Source organism: Tiliqua scincoides, chromosome 3, assembly GCF_035046505.1.
Source record: "Tiliqua scincoides isolate rTilSci1 chromosome 3, rTilSci1.hap2, whole genome shotgun sequence".
Classification (NCBI taxonomy): domain Eukaryota; kingdom Metazoa; phylum Chordata; class Lepidosauria; order Squamata; family Scincidae; genus Tiliqua; species Tiliqua scincoides.
In genome coordinates this window covers 141,804,953-141,821,454 of record NC_089823.1, presented here as the reverse complement: position 1 = coordinate 141,821,454, position 16,502 = coordinate 141,804,953, and the positions used below count along the sequence as shown (strand labels likewise).

The 16,502-nt window shown below is 43.4% G+C and overlaps 1 protein-coding gene and 1 pseudogene across 4 annotated transcripts in view; both read right to left on the bottom strand.

The window, feature by feature from the left end:
- NRG3 (neuregulin 3) overlaps positions 1-16,502 on the bottom strand; it is a 700,766-nt gene that overhangs the window by 480,505 nt on the left and 203,759 nt on the right. The gene's annotated exons all lie outside the window — the stretch shown is intronic.
- On the bottom strand, positions 1,109-1,225 carry LOC136646223 (5S ribosomal RNA; annotated as a pseudogene).

Below are 16,502 nucleotides of genomic sequence, written 5' to 3'. Positions count from 1 at the left end.
ATGGCAGGTCTCCTGATTGCCCCCCCCCCCCACTGGATGCAGTACATGCCCTTTTGGCATGGCTTCATTGTTGTAAGTGGTGGGGAATAGGATTAGGCTCTGAGGGCCCAATCCCATCCAAATTCCACCTCTGGTGTAGCCACAATGCAGCCCCATGGTATGATAACACATGTTCCTAAACCTTGAGGTGGCTCAAGTGATTGCCCCTCCACCACAGGATGCAGAGCACACCCCACTGGCACAACTGCACCAGCACTGGAAGATTGGATAGGATTGGGCCCTGAGCCTCTATAGCTGAAGGGGCCCAACAGTATCTACAATATTGCCAGAGAGAGAGAGAGAGAGAGAGAGAGCACAAGTCGAACGTGCTTCCTTGAGTTCCTTGGAGAAAGTATAGGATAAACATGCAATTAATATACTATTATCCTCCATTCTATCTTGCAACGTTGGCATTTTCACTGGTTCAAAGAGTTTCCCAAAAAAATCAGCAATCATCCCCTGATGACCTTGTAAAAACAGCCACTTTTCGCTCAGGACAATTAGGAAAGCTAGCACCCCAGTGCCAGGACTACTGCTCTGAGACATCTTGCCTGTAATGATAAATGCCTTGTATTGTGAAGAAAAAGATTCACTCATCCAAGTGCTCGAAGCACACATTCTCCAGCTCTTAAAAGCAGACCACTCTAAAGGACATGGTCATTCAGGCGGTTCCACTCATTAATCAATGAGAAAGAACAATCACATCATTTATAATCAACACCAAGGCAGGTTTCCCCCCCCCCCTTCCTTCCAGAAAGGTGAAAATAATCCACTGAAACCCCTTTAAAGGACATACTGAAAGGGTCTGACTGGAGTCAAAATACTGCACCCGTTGAAAACTGGATTATAGATCAGATGAGCACTCAGAAGTAAGGCCAGAGTTCATCTGTATGCATAAGGACCTGTTGGAATGCAGGACATGGGCAGAATGGGAGAATGCCACGACAGTGAAGGCAACGGGACAGAATGTCTTAGCAGAAGGAAAGGAAAAGAAAGACATCATGGGAAAGAAAAGATTTCAGCTGAAACAGCTGGTTGGCAACCTTCAGTCTCGAAAGACTACGGTAGAAGCCTACTGCACCCGGTATTCCCAGACGGTCTCCCATCCAAGTACTAACCAGGCCTGACCCTGCTTAGCTTCTGAGATCAGACAAGATCAGGCATCTGCAGGGAAACAGCTATGGACAAACTAAAGAGACATCTAGGACTTTCATACTCAACCACAAGTTAAGGACTACAGACTACAATTCTGGCCACAAGCATTGATTGGCACACAGCAGCAGTGTTGTCACTAGGGTTTGTGACACCTGTGTGGGAGGCAGCACGTCATCCCCATGATGGACCACCTCCCATGCAGTGGGCGGAGCAACACACTGGCCGGTGGGCGTGGTGATGCACCGTCACCCACCCCCGCTCATTTTTTGGCTATAACCTTTGACAGAATAGATATATTTCAATGTGGTTTGTTCCATTGCGTTCTGCATGAAATCTCACATTGTGTGATATATAACATGACGGTGTTATTCGAAAATACCAAGATTTAAAATAATTTGGTCAATAGTGGTATCCTCTCCCATGCGCGTCACCCAGTGCGGCCTGCACCCCCTCACCTCCCTAGCAGCTCCAAAGCAAAAGAGAAGAGACGGTAGTAGGTCTTCACTCCAGGTCTATCAATACCAGGTAAAGCAACAGCACAGTTAACACTTCTCCTGGCTCATCCTAAAAAAAACAACACAAAAAGCCCTACATATTAACAGATTATTTTACTTCCTGGTATTAGTTGTCAGTGGCTTACTGTGAAAATTGTTATTGAAGAAGTTAATATTTGTTGTTAGTTATGTATTTAATAAGCTATAGTTATCATTCAACAAAGCCTACTTTCTGTGGATTGAAAAATAAACCATACAAGCTCAACTGGTAATCGTTGTCTCTATTTTTTTAAAAATGACACTCTATTGGGCTTCAAGAGACAATGGTGATCTAGAAAGAAATAATATTTTTTATTTACAAGTAATATTTTATTTATTCATTTGTAAAAAAAACCAATATATTTCTCATCATGAGGCAGCCCTAATGAATAGTCCCAAGGCTATAGGGGCTTAGTTATGAGACCCATCCTTCACCTGCCCCCACTATGTGTGATTGACAGACTTGGAAAAAAATACACAAGAAAAAAGACACTCAAACATTTATCTTCCTACCTTTACGCAAGCTTGCAAACGGCAGGAGCTCAGCTGTTTGCAGGGCAATTAGCAGCTATCTTGCAAACTGCAGGAACTCAGTTTTTTGCAGGGCAGTTAGTAACTCTCTGATTTTTGAATAGCCTCAGGGCTTGAGGCAATTAGTTATCTGATCTTTCCATCACCTGCGTTTTCATTGGAAGCTCTGTGGGACCCACCAGAAATCAGGTCATGATCTAGCAAGTGGGTCCGGATCCAGTTTCAGAAATGCTGCGATAGAACATGGTTTGTTCAAACCGGACCACAGGCATGATATACCAGTAGGGAGGAGCAGGGCATCCTTAATCACACAGGCGACCCAGCTCTTATGGCACCATCTGAAGAGACACACACAAACATGTGTGCAGAGCAGGGTAATAACCAACTTGGCTCCATTATGTTTATTTGAACATATCTGTCTCCCACATACACTAATGTCTCTCAGGACACAAGAATGAAAGAGTGAAAGAGCCCACATTCGGATAAAGTGGTACACCCCAGGATGACAGTAATTTTGCCCTCTTCAAGATGAGACTCCTGAACAAACTGTTGGTTCGAAAAATTGCACAATTAAGGGTCACATGAACGCTTTACCCATTCCACTCTTCCTCAAATGGAAAAGTCAGCACAAAAGCATACTACGCCCAGCGCTATCTCTGTTCTAACTCTGGTCTCTTATAATTTATAAGAGCATGGAACAACTGCAGCTGTAACACTGCCTCTCATTTGTTCACAGGATCATCGCTCTCTTCACACTTGTACTGCAAATGATCTGTCATCAGAGATTTTGCCTCTTTGACTAAACCTTTGCAACAAAGTTCAGTGACTTCCTGGGGATCTCTTTCATTCCCATTTCCATGGTGCAGCTTCAGTTCTTTTGCCATTGTTTGTTATTGCCGTACACAGTCAACAGTGTTTGCCTCCAGGCAGTACACATGTTACATAGCTTTTGATACCCAAAGTGATCTTTAATGGGTTTTCCAGTCATGGACTGTACAGCACATTCTGATGCAAATACTACTGCCTAGGAGCGCAAGCTTAATTTTTTATAGTACTTCTAAAGTATTCAAGACGCTTGGAGTGTCAGACTTATGAACACTTGGTATTCTTGGTATGCCCTGGATGGCTTGAGCCCTTTACAGCTTATGAAGTCTTTGACACTGACATCAATCATTCAAGGAAACCTGTGAAAACTTGAAGACTAACACATTTAAGTAAAGACCCTACCCTGTACAGACACAGCACCTTTGAATGGAGGGATCCCCATGGGGCTCAAAAAAGCCTTGCTTCTTCCCTACTACACATGCTCCTAAAGCCTGCCTAGGGCAGGGGTATCAAATTCATTTTACTGCAGGGGCCACAACAGATTCATAGCCCCTGCTGAGGGCTGGTGGTCTGAGGGCCACCCCGCAGCCTGCTCCGAATGTGACTGGAGCTGTGCTCCAGTTGCATCTGGATAGGCTTACCAGACATCCTGGTTTGACCAGGATTGTCCTGGTTTGGTAATGGTGTCCTGGCATCCCACCTGGTTGGAAATTCTGTCTTGGTTTCAGCTGAAACTATTCTCCTAGCTCAGTGGTTCCCAATCTGGATTCTCAGTGTAAAGTCAGAATTACTTTAAACTTATCCAGAAGTCTGCCATCTTAAAGGCAGTGTGTGAGAAGTGGGGTGGGAGAGAACTTGAGGTTTTTGTAGTAATTGTGTGGCAGTGTGTGTGTTCTCCCATATTGGGTGGGAAGGGAGTGTGATGTAATATTAGTTGCTGTGGGTGGGTGTATTGGACTCCCATTCCCCTGAGCGTTGTTTAAACCTCCTTTTTTCCAGCACCTGCTTCCATACTTCCTGACTGAACAAGCACCATTCCCCAGAGTGATCCTCGTTTCTGTGGGGGAAGCACTGCCCTCCCACTCCCAGATTTCAGTTTAAATTCCCTTCTTCCCTGGTATGTGGCAGGAGCCTAAGTTGTTGCCCTAAAGCAGTGGTACTCAAACTTTTCTGGCCAGTGGCTCCCTTGACCCCCGTGGCTGTTGGCCATGACTCCCCATCATGTTCCTGAGGGCTGAAAGTGACATCATTAAACAGGAAGTGGCCAGAAATATTAAATATATTATCATTAATTAAATGCAGTTCTTAAAAACATTATTAATACACAGAAATATACATGCTTTATAAATGATCAGCTGCTGATCACTGTTGGAGACAGGATGCTGGAGTAGGTAGATTTTGTTTGATCCAGGAAGACTCATTTTTTTAACTCTGTAGGCATACCAATATAATTGTTTTATCACATGAACTTTGTGAACAACCAGTCTGACCAACATTACACACACACACCCCCTGTGGACCCCAATCCAACTAGTCATTTCTCCCATTCTCCTTGGATAGGATTGAACTCTTTATTAATTTAATGAAATTAAATTTTTCCAGCAGCTGGTGGGGAAAACAAAAATAGACCATGAAAATATATCAGAGCTGATAAGGGTTTGGTTAGGAAGCTGATTGGTCTCCTATACTAGGAGATGCACAGCTCAAGCCTATGCATGTCTGCTCAGAAGTAAGTCCCATTAGAGTCAATGGGGCTTACTTCCAGGAATAGGATTGGGCTGGCAATCACTTCATCAGTGGCTGATAAGTATTCCCTTCAAATAGCAAGATTCATCACTTTAAAAATACAGCCTCTCCTCTTCAGTCAAACAACAAGATTAATGAATCACAGTCCCCGTTTTCTGCTCCTGGCCAAGTAAAGTGTGTGCTTGTCTCTCCCCTCCCCCTTTGCCAACTGCATGGAAGCAACTTTAAGACCTCTGGTGACTGACAAAATGGGAAGCGTTTTATTTGGGGATGGGGAGGAAAGCAGGAAGGTTTGGAAATCGAAAGGGGGGAGTGGAAGAGGGAGGGAGTTGAAAAGAGATTTCACTTTGATGAGAAGTGATGATCCCACGCTGGGAACTAGGAACCAACCAGACAAGGATCAGCGAGGGTTAAGGACTGCAAGCCGAGCATGCTCGGAAGAAAGCAGGGCTGCAGCAACCACTCTCGAAGCTGAGCAACTCCGGTTTCTTCTGCTTTAAAAAAAAAAGAAAAAGACAGGCTCGTATTCTGCCCAGGGGTGTGACTGTATCACTGCAAGAGGACATCCCCGGCCTCCCCTTTGAGTTCCTGGTGCCCCCCCTAAAGAGCCTCACAGTTTGAATAACACTGCACTAAAGCCATGCCTGGTCTGGATGAACAAAAGAGGGTTAAATTCCTTTACTGGAACTGTCTGTCATGCATGTGCCTGAGAGGCTTCCAGAGTGAAAGATTTTATTAAAGTTCCCCCCACATAGACACACTCCTGGTGCTGCACCTGGCAATATTCCAGGTATCTGGTTTTAACTCTAAAAATTCTAGTTTACCAGGAATTTCAGAATTATCAGGGGCTTCCTTATTCCCCTCTGCTCTTAAAAGCAGCCAGGTGTTGCTGGAGGGCAAGTGAACAAGTAGTGATAGCTATACATCAATGGTTCTCACACATTTAGCACCGGGGCCCACTTTTTAGAATGAAAATCTGTCAGGACCCACCAGAAGTGATGTCATGGCCAGAACTCACATTATCAAGCAGGAACATTTTTAACAATCCCAGGCTGCAATCCTATCCACACTTACCCAGGAGTAAGTCCCATTTACTATCATTGTTAAAAATATATATGATAGCTTGTTAAAAGTACAGGTCTGTAACATTTCCCCAAATGCAGTCACATACCAGGGTAGCATGAAGTCTGATATATTAAAAATAAAATATTGAAATGAAGGGGGACCCACCTGAAATTGGCTCACAACCCACCTAGCGGGTCCCAAACCACAGTTTAAGAAACACTGGTATACAGTGTTAAGGGGGCTCTGTGGGATACCTGCAGCTATCCATTGTGACAGGCAGCTGCTACAATCATTGGGAGAACTTCTGAGAGCAGATTGGAGGTCCCTCACCAAAGGCTACTGAAAAAACTCCACAGTCAGGGAATTAGAGGACAGGTCCTCTCGTGGATTGAGAACTGGTTGGAGGCCAGGAAGCAGAGAGTGGGTGTCAATGGGCAATTTTCACAATGGAGAGAGGTGAAAAGCGGTGTGCCCCAAGGATCTGTCCTGGGACCGGTGCTTTTCAACCTCTTCATAAATGACCTGGAGACAGGGTTGAGCAGTGAAGTGGCTAAGTTTGCAGATGACACCAAACTTTTCCGAGTGGTAAAGACCAGAAGTGATTGTGAGGAGCTCCAGAAGGATCTCTCCAGACTGGCAGAATGGGCAGCAAAATGGCAGATGCGCTTCAATGTCGGTAAGTGTAAAGTCATGCACATTGGGGCAAAAAATCAAAACTTTAGATATAGGCTGATGGGTTCTGAGCTGTCTGTGACAGATCAGGAGAGAGATCTTGGGGTGGTGGTGGACAGGTCGATGAAAGTGTCGACCCAATGTGCGGCAGCAGTGAAGAAGGCCAATTCTATGCTTGGGATCATTAGAAAGGGTATTGAGAACAAAACGGTTAGTATTATAATGCCATTGTACAAATCTATGGTAAGGCCACACCTGGAGTATTGTGTCCAGTTCTGGTCGCCGCATCTCAAAAAAGACATAGTGGAAATGGAAAAGGTGCAAAAGAGAGCGACTAAGATGATTACGGGGCTGGGGCACCTTCCTTATGAGGAAAGGCTACGGCGTTTGGGCCTCTTCAGCCTAGAAAAGAGACGCTTGAGGGGGGACATGATTGAGACATACAAAATTATGCAGGGAATGGACAGAGTGGATAGGGAGATGCTCTTTACACTCTCACATAATAACAGAACCAGGGGACATCCACTAAAATTGAGTGTTGGGCGGGTTAGGACAGACAAAAGAAAATATTTCTTTACTCAGCGCGTGGTCGGTCTGTGGAACTCCTTGCCACAGGATGTGGTGCTGGCGTCTAGCCTAGACGCCTTTAAAAGGGGATTGGACGAGTTTCTGGAGGAAAAATCCATTATGGGTTACAAGCCATGATGTGTATGCGCAACCTCCTGATTTTAGGAATGGGTTAAGTCAGAATGCCAGATGTAGGGGAGGGCACCAGGATGAGGTCTCTTGTTATCTGGTGTGCTCCCTGGGGCATTTGGTGGGCCGCTGTGAGATACAGGAAGCTGGACTAGATGGGCCTATGGCCTGATCCAGTGGGGCTGTTCTTATGTTCTTATGTTAACTCAGAAAACATGCAGTCAGCCTTCAGACTACTGAATGAATCAGACCTCAGCTGGGATCAGCCACAACTGAAAGCTTTTCATGCTCTTTTCTTTGAATGTGGTATACAAGTTGTATTTCCTTAAGGGAGCCTTCTTGGATCATCTTGGAGACCAAATAAGTTGTTGGGACAGTGTGAAGGAAACTATACAGGCATGCCTCATATCTGTGGAAGTTCCATTTCAGAACCCCCCACAGATACCGAAATCCATGCATATGAGGGGATGCCTACCTCCACCCCCCCACCCGGAGGCAAGGGGAGATCTGCTTCCCCAGACCTAAGGCCTTAGAAGACTTTTTTTTGTAAAACCAAAAGTGACTTTTTTGTGTCTAAGGCTCAGTGAAAGTCCACTGCCTCTGCTGGGCTCAGAGGACCCTCCGAAGGCGGAGAGAGCAGAGATTCCCTTGTCTCCTGAGAGGGCACAGGTGGGGGTGGGGAGTGTTGCAGACCTGATTCACAGATAAGTAAATCTGCAGATAGGGGATCCGCAGATATATACTTGCACATGTCTTCCTCCTGGACACTCCACTGCTATCCATTGCTAAGTACAACTCCCCCACCCGGTACTTAATCAGGAAGGCCAATCTCTTTTAGGACACTGTCATTCAAATGCAGCATCTTAAAACACATTCAAACTACCAGGAGCCACGACAGACATCGGACCAGCGCTGTAATGTTCCCCCAGAATACTACCACTGCTGCATTGTGTTAACAAGTGAGGTTGAGCAAGAGATAGCAATGGAGTGTCTAGGAGGAAGACATGCGGCAACACAGATACATCTGATACTGAAGACAGGTCAGCTACCTTGGAGAAACCTCCAGACAAATGGACATACATGAAACACAGAGGCAGCAAACTGAAGACAAACTTGCTGCGAAACCACATTCCAAAACTCAGAAATGTTTAAAGAAGCCCAGGTCTACACATGCAGGTGGGAATGAGGGTACAGAATGGATGGGAGTACTTCAGATTCCCATTTTTGTGTGCCCCTCCACATGAAAAACACCTCCAAGCTCTCCCCCTCTCTCTCGCTCATGCGCACACCCTCAATGGGCAGTAACCTGAGCTAGGACATATTTTCTTTTAATGACTTGAAGAATTTGTTTGAAGATCACCATTTCCACATTCATTCTGTTGCATGTGTAGATCACAGACATTCAAGAAAAGATATAAGGATCTCAAGTAGTGTCGCAGAGCTCGTCTATGGAACACTGATGGGCAACCGTCTCCATTTCAGCAATCTGAGCGCATCCTAAATATCATTTACTTTCACAAACTTCTGCCTCCTTGTACAACCTTTCCTTGACAGTATTTTCAAGGGCTTGCTGGTTTCTTTCCATTCTATTTTTATCTCCCAAGGCTCATCCTTGGTTTTTGTTTTTTTTGGTTCCACACCCAAACTACTAGCATAGCGAGAAAGCAATTTCCTCCAGAGTCAGAATTAGTGTTGCATGATGAACTATTCCATCAGACAAGCTGCCTAGTGATGCACTATATACTTTCCCTTCCCCAAAGGCTGCATGCATTCCCTTTCACAGTGCCCTAGTTTCCCCCATATGTTAGCTCAGTATGCTGTCACCATACCATCCGACTGGCTCTGATGTCCTCATTCAACTGGCTCTAGAAACTTCTTTAACTAGCTTCCTCAGCTATAAACACAGGAGCCCATCTCTGTGGTCTGCCACAAGTTTCAACTAACAACACAGTTTCTGTGTATTCTCCTGCCCTCAACATTTTATTTGTAGTCATGTCAACAGGGATTAATCATCTGCCTGAAAATTCCAATGTTAAAATGTAAATGTTTGACCATAACAAAAAAACACAAGAATATTTTGAGATACTGAAGAACATGTAAGATTACTTACAGTGTAGTGTAATAAACCAAAAGCTGTGACTTGTTCTTAGAAGGAAAGGTAATCTCTCTAGTTTTAATTTTCATTCCTTATTAGATGCACCAGAACTTCGATCGTTTTCCAAGTCAATCTCAGTTGTGGAAAATGACTCTCCACCAGTATTCCCATCACCTAAACACCCTGCAGACCAGCTCCTCCTACCCTAAAACACACTCCCCCGGCCCTTTTGCTTAATAGTTCAATGTAGTTCAATGCAGCTATAGTGTCATGTAGGGAAATGGAAGTTGGCAAGGACCCGCCCACTATCATTGTGATGCACTGTGAAGCAATGTGCTAGAATGAAACATGCAGTGTCCCTGGGGACTTGAGGCTTGCAATAACACTAGACCTAGGGAAGACTACAAGTACTATGTTTCATGGCCCTGTTCCCCCAGTATACTCTCCCACCAGGGCGTCAGGGCAATGGGGGGGAACAACGATAACTCTTTCCATCTTCTGATATGCTGTTGCTGTTCCTGACCAGTTGGCAACCTTCAGTCTCGAAAGACTATGGTATCACACTCTGAAAGGTGGTTCTGGAACAGCGTCTAGTGTGGCTGAAAAGGCCAATTTGGGAGTGACAATCCCTTCCACACTGGGAGCAAGTGCAGTCTGTCCCTGGTCTGTCTCCCTGGCTATGGGCCTTCCTTCTTTGCCTCTTTGCCTCAGACTGTTGGCCAAGTGTCTCTTCAAACTGGGAAAGACCATGCTGCACAGCCTGCCTCCAAGAGGGCCGCTCAGAGGCCAGGGTTTCCCACTTGTTGAGGTCCACTCCTAAGGCCTTCAGATCCCTCTTGCAGATGTCCTTGTATCGCAGCTGTGGTCTACCTGTAGGGCGCTTTCCTTGCACGAGTTCTCCATAGAGGAGATCCTTTGGGATCCGGCCATCATCCATTCTCACAACATGACCGAGCCAACGTAGGCGTCTCTGTTTCAGCAGTGCATGTTCCTGACACTACCACTATAACAAAAGTAAGAAAAAAGTATGCTGGCCAGTAAGAAAAGGCAGGAAAATATTCTGAGGACTGACAAAGAGGGTGTTTTGGTGACAGGAAAGATCAGGACAAGGAGGGAAGTCCACAATTATTCTCCAGCTTGGTTTTTAATTCCAAGCTAGAGAAGAAACCGGGACATGAACAGCTTGACTATTAATGGGGCAGGCTTTTAGTTCTTTACTAAGGTCAAGCATGGAGAAGTTTGACAGACTCTCTAATACAGACGCTGTCTACAGTTGCATCACTTTCAGTGAGAAATACATTTGACTCCCATAATGATTCTTCAGCAAAGACTTCAATTAGTTTGTGCAAGCATTTGCAAATACAAGCACTGGGTTTTTCTTTTCCCCTGACAGTATGTAAATTAGACAGAATCACATATAAGAGGTTTGGGGATAACCGGTCACACCAAAGCAACTAAAATTTCTGGGTTGGAAATAGTATCTTTCTAATTACCATAGCATCCCTAATGATACATAAAAAGTAAGTTGCTCCTCTTTAGGACAGAATCATGGCATCATGGAGGCACAAACACAGCCCTATTCCAATGGACTATTCTAGCTCAAGGCAGACACCCAAGAGTCAGAGCCTCCAAAGGCAGCTCAGGGGACCTGGTATTATGGCCAGGCAAGCCTTGTCTGGGTTGTCAGGCTGTCATAGACAGCCAATGACTTCCACCAGTACCTTCCATTCCACTTACACCAGACACTACAAGGCTGGACCTGAAGGGTACATGATAAGAATTTGAATCAATGAATGAACAGCACAGGACACAAATCATTCATTCCCTTGCAGAACACTGACTGATTCTTAGGAATGACTCCTTCAGACCCTTATGCTTTCATGGCCTTTGAATTGCAATTCTATTTGATTCAGCTTTTGTTGAAGAAGAAAAAAAATCATCTTCTCTGCTTCTCCTCTCAATGTCATGAAGTAGTAAGAAGAGAGATTTTGGTGCAGTCCCCTGAGGGTAGCTGATGAAAGCTCACCATATGTTTCTAGACTTTTTCCCTGATTACTGTATGTTACATTTACAGAACAGTTTCCAAAGTCCATGTCAGACTTCTTCAAATGACATTAGCAGATTGCTAATGGCCAATTGTGGCAGTCGCCATATTTTAGCAATATTTATTAAATTGTTATGAGGCACAAAGTGGCTTGACTTTATTTCTAAGATGATGAATGAGAGGTGAGCATACAGAGCATACAGATAAGTTGATTCTTCAGTGCAACGATCTTGCCATTTGCCCAATTGTGCTTTTTTGTTTGTGGGCAAAAATTCCTGAAAAAGTGGATCACCGTAACATTTGTGATAATGGCACATTTAACATGCCCTGCATGTTAAAATGATGCTTAACCCAGGTTGGACTTGTCGGTAAGGTTGTTACAAAAAAAGTCCCTCCATGCTTTGGAGTCTTGATGGTGGACCAATGGACCATGTTCTTTTGGGGGCTGCCCTTGAAGACTGATGGAAAGCTGGGATTTTCCAAGTTGCCAGATGCCCATCAGCCTTCCTGGGGCTGTAGCTGCTCTGTGGATACCACTCAAAAATAGCAGTTTGGACATAGAAAGCTTCCAAAAGTTTATATTCTATGAGCCTAAAGCCCTCACCTCAGTTTACAATCTATTCTGAACAGTATGATCCCTGTGGACATCTATTTAATTGCACTTTCCAGACATCAAAAGCCTATAAAGGCAGCTTCTCGGTTTCTTTTCTTTACTCTGGAAGTTAGCCATGAAATCAGCCAGTAATCATTTGAAAACATAGCAGCATCCTTGCTGGATTTAGTCCATTGTCCATCTAGATTAGTCTTGTGTTTCCAACAGCAGCCAAAGAGATGCCACTGGACATTTAAATGAAGGCAACAGTCTTTCTCTATTCATCTCCAGTCTGTTTTTCACTTAGATCAAAGTACGTAATTTAGCAGGTTTGAATTTGGTCTTTTAAAGAGCTGTTAAGTTTGCAAAATGACTGTCAATTTGGCTGTTGTTTCATGAACAAACACAAAGAAATAAATCATATTACAGAGTATGTGTGCAACTATAAAGAGATACGAATATACACTGTATTTCTACATCCCGATACATGGAAATAATAATTTTAAAAATAGACACCACCAATGTTGTGTATACTGCAATTCTATGTATGTATGGGAAAAAAAGCCATGGACAAAATGTGGCATTAGGTACAGAATTCAGTTCCCTGGGAATCTCAACTTTTGTGTTCAAGTTTCTAGCCCTTGTGACAACATTCTTGAGTGTGGGTATGGGCAATATGTAGTAAAATCTCAGAACCTAGAGGGTCCCTGAATAAAACTCTCACTGATTTCATGGAAAGTGGGGCATTCATAGACTCTCCCGGTGGGCAGTAGAAGCAGATTTGCAAGGTTTAAACTACCTCTACTTTTTTCCAACATAATATTAATTTTTAGGGCAGAGTACACACAGTGGTGGTCATGTTTTTGCATTTTTGTGTATGTGTATTAACCATACTTAATATTCTACACCCTAAAAAAAACTTCAACTGCAAACATCAGGTTAAGATTTAATAAAATATAAAATAATCCACTGTCAAAATATCTATTGCTGAGCAATTCCAGACTTTGTGCATGTGTGATATGCTTGGAGGGATTAAAAAGAGAGAGAAAAAAGGTAGGAGAGGATAAAATATATATAGCTCTTGGTATTTGACTGACATGTCCAGGACTTCCCTCTAGGACTGATGTTATCTTGGCACAGGACAACCTGCAAGCAACATTTTTGGGCTCTGCAACATATGCATATAGAGAGTGGGCATTTCTAGATTTTGCCTGGGAACAACCTGGGATTGGACCCAGGGATAGATTTTGCCTAGGATTTTGAGGATGGGGATCAAAGCAACAATTCAAATTTGGGGGGGGGGGGAGGACTGGCACACAGGAAGACAAAGCAGCCTGTTGCTTTCTTCACAGAATGGTTGATTAGATTGTGCGACAATTACAAAAAGAAGAGTTGTGGGAAAATGTGTTCCCTGCTATTGTGAAGAACGAAGTTTCTACTCACTCACTCCCAACTAAAGGAGAACTAATTGCATGTTGGTACAATGGATTTTGCAATTGGTATAACATACTGAAATGTATAGGATTGTATTTTAAAAATTGGCCAAATGACTCGTTAACGTAAATTAGAAACAATTTCTGCACAGTAGGGGGGAGTCTATTGGCTCCCCACCCCCATGTGCATCTTGGATGCAGTGACAGTTCCGCAAATATAAACCATTCAGCAGGCAAAAGGAAATTGACTGCATCTTAATATTTACAACTTCTGCCATAGAAAGTCAATTGTAAATGAACCATCAAGTGGGCAGAGGAGAATGATATTGCTTTCCAATAGCTCTCTGCCAGTTTAAGCTTAGCATTCATTGCTAGACAGGAGTACTTGAAATAATGAGATAATCTTGCTAGCCATGATGCCATTTGATAGTTGCATGCATTCATAGTGGATAAGCCTCACATTAACAGCCTGGAGATACGGCTGCATCCAAATCAGGTAGGCAGGCAATACTGAGCAGGCAGGTAGGATTTGCTGGCAAGCAGACAGGAGAATGGTAGGGACAGACGATCACATAGCAGCTTGGTCCAAACTCAAGGGATCTGATGTGGACTGGAGAGCCAAGGCAAAGTTTCATGTAGTCCTAATGAAAACATGAACCCCTTGTGTCACCTGCCAGTGATCTATGTCTGAGGCCCTGCTCCAAATCTGCCCCCTTCCCACAACAAGAAGTACAGTGGATGGAAAGAACAAAAGATGGAAAGAACTTTCCCTGCCATGCTGCCTTCAGTTAGGAATGGATACCTGAGAGAAGTACACCTAACTGACCTTCCAGCAAAGACAGTTTTATTCAGTGGACTCTTTCGGATGCCATTCTTAACTGAAATTTGTTAAGGCTATTTTGAAAATTTGCTGCTTTCTGATTTTTAAAAAATGTGTTTTAAATAAATATCAGTGTTGTAGGCCAACTTATTGTTTCACTGAGATATTTTTCTAGAATATTTGTAGCTACTCTGATTACACTGTGTAACAAAATTTGAACAACTTCATGTTTATCTGAACATTTCAATGTTTCTTTATTCATTTTGGTGGGAAGATTTCAAAAACGCCACTATTTTTGGCATAGCATCAATAGTTTAGCCACAATTTACACTGTGCAGTTGTATAATACGTGTATTACAATGCATTAGGCAATAGGGTAGATAAAAACACCAAATGTAAGCTAACTAAAAACGTTTTGATGATACAAAAATACTAAGATTACCGTTAGGATCGGTGCCTCTGGATTGTATAAGAAACATTAAAAATTCAACATGAACCATTTTTGTGATACACAGTGCTATGTTACAGAAAGGTCCCCATGTTTCTGTAACATAACTCTGTGTGTCACAAAAATGGGTTGTGTTGAATTTTTTAATATGATAAATTTAAAAACTGCACTACCTCCTGTGAAGGGATTGGGCCGCCCCAGCTCCCTTTGCTGCTTGCCCGTGCAAGCCCCTGGGTTCTTCTGAACCATCCCATCCCACCTTTGAACACACACTCACCAGAATCTAAGTAAAAAGTTCTTTACTGCAACTGAGGTTAGCAACTTAATCAGCTGCCACCCAATACAGTGGGCTCCTCAAAGGGAGTTGGAGATGTCAGTACATGCATAGCTACAGAGAAAATAATAAACCTCACTAGTTCTACTCTGCACATGCCTATATACACTTACATACTCCTTTCATTACCGTGTTCAGAGAAGCAGAGTTTTTCCTTGGCATTTGCCAACCCCAGAGGGGACTAAGAGACAAGGCTTGGTGCAACTTTATCTTGCCACCCGCCAATCAAAATTTTACAACCTTGCTAAGTCATACTCATCCCCCTTATGCTGTTCTACCAATCATACGCTCGGGTCCGCTTTCACCATCAATCCAATCAAAACTCCTGCACGTACTTCTCTTCCCTGGCGTGATCTCACCATTTGCACCTGTGTGTTATCTCCGTGCCCTGGTGTTATCCTTCCTATTCCTCAAGGCCAACTGGCTTTCTGAATTTCTTTTCCTTTCCACTTCAAAGTTAACTCTTCCTCCCCCTTCCTGTTGCTTCACACTTTTCCCCCCTTACTTTGCCTAATCCTACAGTTCTAACTTCAAAGGTTCTCACTTCCTTTCCCTCTCTGTTTAGTAATTTCCCTCAGCTACTTCATACTAACCTACCCCCTTCTTTGTTTTATGAATTAAATCATCCCCTATAATTCTTTTAACCCCTAAAATTCCCCACACCTCCTTCTGGCCAGATATACCAGTGGTGCTTTAACTACAGCACAGCACCACATCAGTTATTTCTTTTTGACAGGATGCCCTGGTGACACATAGAGTAGGGACTAGATAACAGAATTCCTTGCTCTAGATTCCTAGAACCTTACAGACATTAGGTAAGAAAAACCAGACAATCAGTGGGAATTGGACAGCGGTGTGTAGCAAGAATGAGTCTGAAGCAAGCGAGAAGGAAGGTGTTCTAAAAAAAACAAAAAACCCAAAACAAAACATAATTCTCATCTCTTTCATTATCTTATCCATACAGTTTATCAGTGGTGCAACATCAACCCAATACGAGGTAGGGGAGAACCCATTACATGATATGTGATTCACTCAACAGACAGCAGGATGGCTGCTGAACAATGGGTGGGTTGAGTTTTTGTTGAACAGCAATCAAAACCTAATCACATACTCATTTCCCAACAATGTTATGATGACTCAAAGCTCAGCATGCTATCCTATAATTTGATGTTCCTGAAGTCTCTCTCACTAGGATGATAATTGTAGAACTGGAAGACAACTATGACGGCAGTGACTCAGTAATACCAGGCTTTCCAGCTCCTCCAAATAATTAGTCTTTGGCACATATCAGACATCACATACCTAATCCAATAGGCCATGATTGTTTGGAAGAAGAATAAGCAATGAGCCTGAGTGCTCCATTCTCCACTTGAACACCCAGTTCATAGAAGTATTTCTGATCTGTTGAATCACCATCTCCCGTGATATCCAAACCAAGAAACTGATGTATGCTTCCTGCAAACCAGGTTCGTAA